We start from the raw sequence: 9254 nt of genomic DNA on the forward strand, positions 1-9254 counted from the left end.
TTTCCACTCTCTCCAAGTTCGGCCATGTTACTCACAGTTATGGCCTTGCACTCTCTTTTGGGGTTCTCTTCTGTATTGCTTGAGAGAGTACTAGGAGGAGTTTCAGTGACTTTTTTACTCAGCTGGCCCACTTGTGCCTCCAAATTTCTAATGGAGGCCCTTGTTTCATTCATGAAACTTAGAGTGGCCTTAGATAGATCAGAGACTATGTTTGCTAAGCTAGAGGGGCTCTGCTCAGAATTCTCTGTCTGTTGCTGAGAGGATGATGGAAAAGGCTTGCTATTGCTAAACCTGTTTCTTCCACCATTATTAAAGCCTTGTTGAGGCTTTGTTGATCCTTCCATGAGAAATTTGGATGATTTCTCCATGAGGGATTATAGGTGTTTCCATAGGCTTCACCCATGTAATTCACCTCTGCCATTGCAGGGTTCTCATGATCATAAGCTTCTTCTTCAGAAGATGCCTCTTTAATACTGTTGGATGCATTTTGCAATCCATTCAGACTCTGAGAAATCATATTGACTTGCTGAGTCAACATTTTGTTCTGAGCCAATATGGCATTCAGAGCATCAATTTCAAGAACTCTCTTCCTTTGAGGTGTCCCATTACTCATAGGATTCCTTTTAGAAGTGTACATGATCTGGTTATTTGTAACCATGTCAATGAGTTCCTGAGCTTCTGCAGGCATTTTTTCAGGTGAATAGATCCACCTGCAGAATGGTCCAATGACATCTTAGACAATTCAGACAGACCATCATAGAATATAACCAGGATAGTCCATTCTGAAAGCATGTCAAAAGGACACTTTTTGGTTAGTTTCTTGTATCTCTCCCAAGCTTCATAGAGGGATTCACCTTCTTTCTGTCTGAAAGTTTGAACATCCACTCTAAGCTTGCTAAGCTTTTGAGGAGGAAAGAACTTGGCTAAGAAAGCCGTGACCAGCTTATCCCAAGAGTTCAGGCTATCTTTAGGTTGAGAGTCCAACCATACTCTAGCTCTGTCTCTTACAGCAAAAGGGAAAAGCATAAGGCTGTAGACCTCGGGATCAACCCCATTGGTCTTAACAGTATCACAGATCTGCAAGAATTCAGTTAAGAACTGAAAAGGATCTTCTGATAGAAGTCCATGAAACTTGTAATTTTGTTGCATCAGAGAAACTAATTGAGGCTTTAACTCAAAATTGTTTGCTCCAATGGCAGGGATTGAGATGCTTCTTCCATGTAAGTTGGAATTTGGTGCAGTAAAGTCACCAAGCATCTTCCTTGCATTGTTGTTGGGTTCGGCCATCTCTACTTCTGTTTTGAAAATTTTAGTAAAGTCCTCTTTAGAGTGTTGTGTTTTAGCTTCTCTTAGCTTCCTCTTCAGAGTCCTTTCAGGTTCAGGATCTGCTTCAACAAGAATGTCCTTGTCCTTGCTCCTGCTCATATGAAAAAGAAGAGAACAAAAAAGAAGAGAAATATTCTATGTCACAGTATAGAGATTCCTTTATGTGAGTAGAAAAAGAAAAGAATAGAAGAAGGAGAAGAGAGAAGAAGAAGAAATAAAATTAAAATTAAAATTAAAATTTGAAACAATTAGTTAATTAAAAAAATTTTGAAAAAGGGTGAGGAGTTTTCGAAAATTAGAAAGAGAAAAGTAGTTAGGTGGTTTTGAGAAAGATAAGAAATAGTATAACAAACAAAACAGTTAATTAGTTAGTTGAAAAAGATTTGAAAATCAATTTTGAAAAGATAAGAAGTTAGAAAAGATTTTGAAATTGATTTTGAAAAAGATATGATTTGAAAAAGATATGTTTGAAAAGATATGATTGAAAAGATATGATAAAAAAGATATGATTGAAATTTATTTTGAAAAAAATTTTAAAAGGAAATTAAAAAAATTTGATTTTTAAAATTAAAATTGATTACTTGACTAACAAGAAACTAAAAGATATGATTCTAGAATTTAAAGATTGAGCCTTTCTTAACAAGAAAGTAACAAACTTTAAATTTTTGAATCAATCACATTAATTGTTAGTAAAATTCTCGAAAATTATGAAATAAAGATAAGAAAAACATTTTGAAAATCAATTTAAAAAAATTCGAAAATATAAAAGAAAAATGAAAAAGATTTGATTTTTGAAAAAGTTTTGAAAAGATAAGATTTTTAAAATTGAAATCTTGACTTGACTAACAAGAAACAACTTATTTTTAACATTTTTTATTAAGTCAACCCAAAGATTTCGAAAATTATGAGTAAAATAAGGAAAAGATATATTTTTTTGAATTTTTAATGAGGAGAGAGAAAAACACAAATATGACCCAAAACATGAAAACTTTGGATCAAAACCAATGATGCATGCAAGAACACTATGAATGTCAAGATGAACACCAAGAACACTTTGAAGATCAAGATGAACATCAAGACTTATTTTTAAAAAAATTTTCAAAAAAAGAAAAACATGCAAGACACCAAACTTAGAAATTTTTAATATTTAGACACTAAGAATTCAAAAATGCATATGAAAAACCAAAAAAGACACAAAACAAGAAAATATCAAGATCAAACAAAGAAAATTCTCAAGAACAACTTGAAGATCATGAAGAACACATGCATGAGTTTTCGAAAATATTTTAGAAAAATTAGAACATGCAATTGACACCAAACTTAAAAATTGACACTAGACTCAAACAAGAAACACAAAATATTTTTGGTTTTTATGATTTTATTAATTTTTTTGGATTTTTCGAAAATTACTTTGGAAAAACGAAAAAAGAAGAAAAAATTTTTGAAAGATTTTTGAAAATAAAATAAGAAGAAAATTACCTAATCTGAGCAACAAGATGAACCGTCAGTTGTCCAAACTCGAACAATCTCCGGCAACGGCGCCAAAAACTTGATGCACAAAATTGTGATCTCAATGGCTGATGAGCGGATAATTTATACGTTTTTGGCATTGTTTTTAGGTAGTTTTTAGTAGGATCTAGCTACCTTTAGGGATGTTTTCATTAGTTTTTATGCAAAATTCACATTTCTGGACTTTACTATGAGCTTGTGTATTTTTCTGTGATTTCAGGTATTTTCTGGCTGAAATTGAGGGACCTGAGCAAAAATTTGATAGGAGGCTGAAAAAGGACTGCTGATACTGTTAGATTCTGACCTCCCTGCACTTGAGATGGATTTTCTGGAGCTATAGAACTCCAAATGGCTTGCTCTCAACGGCTTTGGAAAGTAGACATCTAGAGCTTTCCAGCAATATATAATAGTTCATACTTTGTTTGAGCTTAGATGATGCAAACTGGCGTTCAACGCCAGTTTCATGCTACATTCTGGAGTAAAACGCCAAAAACACGTCACAAACCAGAGTTAAACGCCAAAAACACGTTACAACTTGGCGTTTAACTCCAAGAGAAGACTCTGCATGTGTAAAGCTCAAGCTCAGCCCAAGCACACACCAAAGTGGGCCCCGGAAGTGGATTTCTGCACTTAGACTTATTTCTGTAAACCCTAGTAACTAGTTTAGTATAAGTAGAACTTTTTACTATTGTACAAGGGGTCTTTTTCCCTATTTTCGAATTCATATGTCTTTTGTGGAGGCTGGCCATTCGGCCATGCCTGGACCATCACTTATGTATTTTCAACGGCGAAGTTTCTGCACACCATAGATTAAGGGTGTGGAGCTCTGCTGTACCTCAAGTTTTAATGCAATTACTACTATTTTCTATTCAATTTAGCTTATTCTTGTTCTAAGATATTCACTGCACTTCAACATGATGGATGTGATGATCCGTGACACTCATCATCATTCTCACCTATGAACGCGTGACTGACAACCACTTCCGTTCTACCTTAGAACGAGTGAATATCTCTTAGATTCCTTGATCAGAATCTTCGTGGTATAAGCTAGAACCCTTTGGCGGCCATTCTTGAGAATTCGAAAAGTCTAAACCTTGTCTGTGGTATTCCGAGTAGGATTCAGGGATTGAATGACTGTGACGAGCTTCAAACTCGCGATTGTTGGGCGTGGTGACAGACGCAAAAGAATCAATGGATTCTATTCCGACATGATCGAGAACCGACAGATGATTAGTTGTGCTGTGAAAGAGCATTTGGACCATTTTTACTGAGAGAATGGGAAGTAGCCATTGACAACGGTGATGGCCTACATATAGCTTGCCATGGAAAGGAGTAAGAAGGATTGGATGAAAGTAATAGGAAAGCAGAGATTCAAAAGGAACACAACATCTCCATACACTTATCTGAAATTTCTACCAATGATTTACATAAGTATCTCTATCTTTATTTTATGCTTTATTTATTATTAATTTTGAAAACCTTTATAACCATTTATTATCCGCCTAACTGAGATTTACAAGATGACCATAGCTTGCTTCATACCAACAATCTCCGTGGGATCGACCCTTACTCACGTAAGGTTTATTTCTTGGATGACCCAGTGCACTTGCTGGTTAGTTGTGCGAAGTTGTGAAGAATGTGAGTGAACCATAGTAGTGTGCACCAAGTTTTTGGAGCCATTGCTAAGAATTATTCAATTTTTGAAAAGAGTAAATCACCATTTTGCCTATCAAGTTTTTGGCGCCGTTGCCGTGGATTGTTCGAGTTTGGACAACTGACGGTTCATCTTGTTGCTCAGATTAGGTAATTTTCTTTTCAAAAAGTTTTCAAAAATCTTTCAAAATTTTTTTTTCTTTATTTGTGTTTTTCCAAATATAATTTTTGAAAAAAAATACAAAAATTTTTTAATAAAATCATAAAAAACCAAAAATATTTTGTGTTTCTTATTTGAGTCTAGTGTTAATTTTTAAGTTTGGTGTCAATTGCATGTCTTTAAAAATTTGTGCATTTTTTGAAAACTCATGCATGGTGTTCTTCATGATCTTCAAGTTGTTCTTGGTAAGTCTTCTTGTTTAATCTTGATATTTTCTTTTTTGTGTTTTTTGTTGTTTTTCATATGCATTTTTGCATTCATAATGTCTAAGCATGAAAAATGTCTAAGTTTGGTGTCTTGCATGTTTTCTTTTCTTGAAACTTTTTCAAAAATAAGTCTTGATATTCATCTTGATCTTCAAAGTGTTCTTGGTGTTCATCATTGACATTCATAGTGTTCTTGTATGCATCATGTGTTTTGATCCAAAATTTTCATATTTTGGGTCATATTTGTGTTTTCCTCTCTCATCATTAAAAATTCAAAAATAAAAAAAAAATATCTTCTCCTTTTTTTTCTCTCATAAATTTCAAAAATTTGAGTTGACTTAGTAAAAAATTTTTAAAACTTAGCTATTTCTTATAAGTCAAGTCAAATTTTCAATTTTAAAAATCCTATCTTTTCAAAATCTTTTTCAAAAATCAAATCTTTTTCATTTTTCTTTTATGATTTTCGAAAATTTAAAATTATTTTTCAAAATCTTTTTCTTATCTTTATTTCAAAGTTTCGAAAATTTTACTAACAATTAATGTGATTGATTCAAAAAAATTTGAAGTTTGTTACTCTCTTGTTAAGAAAGGTTCAATCTTTAAATTTTAGAATCATATCTTTTAGTTTCTTGTTAGTCAAGTAATCAATTTTAATTTTAAAAAATTAAATCTTTTTCAAAATATCTTTTTCAATAATATCTTTTTAAAATATCTTTTTCAAATCATATCTTTTTCAAAAATGTGATTTCAAAATATCTTTTCTAACTTCTTATCTTTTCAAAATTGATTTTTAAATCTTTTTCAACTAACTAATTGACTTTTTGTTTGTTTCTTATCTTTTTCAAAACCACCTAACTACTTTTCTCTCTCTAATTTTCGAAAATCATCTCCCTCTTTTCCAAAATTCTTTTAATTAACTAATTATTTCAAATTCTAATTTTGATTTTATTCCTTCTCTTAGTTTTCGAATTTTAACTTTAATTTAAAATAAAAACAAAAATATTTTTCTTTTATTTTAAGTTAATTTTCGAAAACCCTTCTCTCTCATCTCTTTCTATTTATTCATTCATTTACTAACACTTCTCTTTATCCTAAAATTTGAACCCCCTCTTCCTCTCTGAGTTCGAATTTTCCTCTTTTCCTTCTTCTATTCTTTTCTTCTTCTACTAACATAAAGAAATCTCTCTACTGTGGTAAAGAGGATCCCTATTATTATTTTCTGTTCCCTTCTTTTTCATATGAGCAGGAGCAAGGACAAGGACATTCTTGTTGAAGCAGATCCTGAACCTGAAAGGACTTTGAAAAGGAAACTAAGAGAAGCTAAATTACAACAATCCAAAGACAACCTTTACAGAAATTTTTGAAAAGGAAGAGGAGATGCAGCCAAAAATAATAATGCAAGGAAGATGCTTGGTGACTATACTACACCTCCTTCCAAATTTGATGGAAGAAGCATCTCAATCCCTTCCATTGGAGCAAACAATTTTGAGCTAAAACCTCGACTAGTTGCTCTAATGCAACAGAACTGCAAGTTTCATGGACTTCCATCAGAAGATCCCTATCAGTTTTAACTGAATTCTTGCAGATCTGTGAGACTGTTAAGACTAATGGAGTAGATCCTGAAGTCTACAGGCTCATGCTTTTCCCTTTTGCTGTAAGAGACAGAGCTAGAACATGGTTGGACTCACAACCTTAAGATAGCCTAGACTCTTGAGATAAGCTGGTCACAGCCTTCTCTGCTAAGTTTTTTCCTCCTCAAAAGCTGAGCAAGCTTAGAGTGGATGTTCAGACCTTCAAACAAAAAGATGGTGAATCTCTCTATGAAGCTTGGGAAAGATACAAGCAGATGACCAAAAGATGTCCTTCTGATATGCTTTCAGAGTAGACCATTTTGGATATATTCTATTATGGTCTATCTGAGTTCTCTAAGATGTCACTGGACCATTCTGCATGTGGATCTATTCACCTAAAGAAAATGCCTGCAGAAGCTCAAGAACTCATTGACATGGTTGCAAATAACCAATCTGAGAGGAATCCTGTGAGTAATGGGACGCCTCAGAAGAGGGGAGTTCTTGAAATTGATGCTCTGAATGCCATATTGGCTCAGAACAAAATATTGACTCAGCAAGTCAATATGATTTCTCAAAGTCTGAATGGATGGCAAAATACATCCAACAGTACTAAAGAGGTATCTTCTGAAGAAGAAGCTTATGATCCTGAGAACCCTGCAATGGCAGGGGTGAATTACATGGGTGAACCCTATGGGAACACCTATAATTCCTCATGGAAAAATCATCCAAATTTCTCATGGAAGGATCAACAAAAGCCTCAACAAGGCTTTAATAATGGTGGAAGGAAGAGGCTTAGCAATAACAAGCCTTTTCCACCATCTCCTCAGCAACAGACAGAGCATTCTGAGCAGAGCTCCTCTAGCTTAGCAAACATAGTCTCTGATCTGTCTAAGGCCACTTTAAGTTTTATGAGTGAAACAAGGTCCTCCATCAGAAATTTGGAGGCACAAATGGGCCAGCTGAGTAAGAAAATCACTGAAACTCCTCCTAGTACTCTCCCAAGCAATACAGAAGAGAATCCAAAAAGAGAGTGCAAGGCCATTGATATAATCAACATGGCCGAACCTAGAGAGGAAGGGGAGGACGTGAATCCCAATGAGGAAGACCTCATGGGACGTCTCCCAAACAAGAAGGAGTTCCCTATTAAGGACCTAAAGGAATCTGAGACTCATATAGAGACCATAGAGATTCCTTTAAACCTCCTTCTGCCATTCATGAGCTCTGAAAACTATTCTTCCTCTGAAGAGGATAAAGATGTAACTGGAGAGCAAGTTGCTCAATATCTAGGAGCTATCATGAAGCTGAATGCCAAGTTGTTTGGTAATGAGACTTGGAAAGATGCACCTCCCTTGTTCATTAGTGAACTAGATACATGGGGTCAACAAACTTTACCTCAAAAGAAATAAGATCCTGGTAAATTCTTAATACCCTGTACCATAGGCACTATGACCTTTGAGAAGGCTTTGTGTGACCTAGGGTCAGGCATAAATCTTATGCCACTCTCTGTAATGGAGAAACTAGGGATCTTTGAGATACAGGCTGCCACATTCTCATTAGAGATGGCAGACAAGTCAATAAGACAAGCTTATGGAATGGTAGAGGACGTGTTAGTGAAGGTTAAAGGCCTTTACATCCCTGCTGATTTCATAATCTTAGACACTAGGAAGGATAAGGATGAATCCATCATTCTTGGAAGACCCTTCCTAGACACAGCAGGAGCTGTGATTGATGTTAATAGAGGAGAATTAGTCCTTCAATTGAATGGGGACTACCTTGTGTTTAAGGCCCAAGGGTATCCCTCTGTAAACATGAAAAAGAGGCACGATAAGCTTCTCTCAATACAGAGTCAAACAAAGCCCCTACAATCAAACTCTAAGTTTGGTATTGGGAGGTCACAACCAAGCTCTAAGTTTGGTGTTGAGAAGCCCCCAGATTCAAACTCTAAGTTTGGTGTTGGGAGGCCCTCATCATGCTCTGAACATCTGTGAAGCTCCATGAGAGCTCACTGTCAAGCTATTGACATTAAAGAAGTGCTTATTGGGAGGCAACTCAATTTTTATTTATCTATATTTTTATTATTCTTTTATGTTTTATTAGGTTCATGATCATGTGGAGTCATAAAACAATTACTAAAATTAAAAACAGAATAAAAAATAGCAGAAGAAATAGAACACCCTGGAGGAAGAACTTACTGGCGTTTAAACGCCAGTAAGGAGCATTCGTTTGGCGTTCAACGCCAGAACAGAGCATGAATCTGGCGTTGAACGCCAGAAATAAGCAACAGTCTGGCATTTAGACGCCAGGATTACACCCTGAGGAGAGCTGGCGTTAAACGCCAGAAACAAGCATGGAACTGGCGTTCAACGCCAGAAACATGCTGCAGACTGGCGTTGAATGCCCAAAACAAGCATAGAACTAGCGTTTAACGCCAGAAACAAGCATCAATCTGGCGTTATACACCAGGATTGCATGCAGAGGGTATTTTACATGCCTAATTGGTGCAGGGATGATAAATCCTTGACACTTCAGGATCTGTGGACCCCACATGATCACCTCAGGATCTGTAGACCCCACAGGATCTCCACCTACCTTAACTCACCCTCTCTCTTCTTTCACACAATTCAATAACACTCTTCCCCAAACACCCATCACCAATCACCTCAATTTCTCTTTCCCATCACATCTTCACCACTCACATCCATCCACTTTTCCCCATAAACCCCACCTACCTTTAAATTCAAATTCTCTTTCCTACCCAAACCCACCCTA

At 35.3% G+C, this 9254-nt stretch overlaps 2 non-coding genes across 2 annotated transcripts; one reads left to right on the forward strand and one right to left on the reverse strand.

The window, feature by feature from the left end:
* Positions 1 to 786: 786 nt before the first annotated feature.
* On the forward strand, positions 787 to 894 carry LOC130971389 (small nucleolar RNA R71). The gene has a single exon (XR_009082611.1). It is a non-coding gene; the product is annotated as a small nucleolar RNA R71 (small nucleolar RNA).
* Positions 895 to 6682: 5788 nt separating this feature from the next.
* Positions 6683 to 6790, reverse strand: LOC130972572 (small nucleolar RNA R71). Its single transcript, XR_009083734.1, has one exon. It is a non-coding gene; the product is annotated as a small nucleolar RNA R71 (small nucleolar RNA).
* Between the last annotated feature and the right edge of the window lie 2464 nt (positions 6791 to 9254).

This window comes from Arachis stenosperma, chromosome 3, assembly GCF_014773155.1.
Source record: "Arachis stenosperma cultivar V10309 chromosome 3, arast.V10309.gnm1.PFL2, whole genome shotgun sequence".
Taxonomy (NCBI): Eukaryota; Viridiplantae; Streptophyta; class Magnoliopsida; order Fabales; family Fabaceae; genus Arachis; species Arachis stenosperma.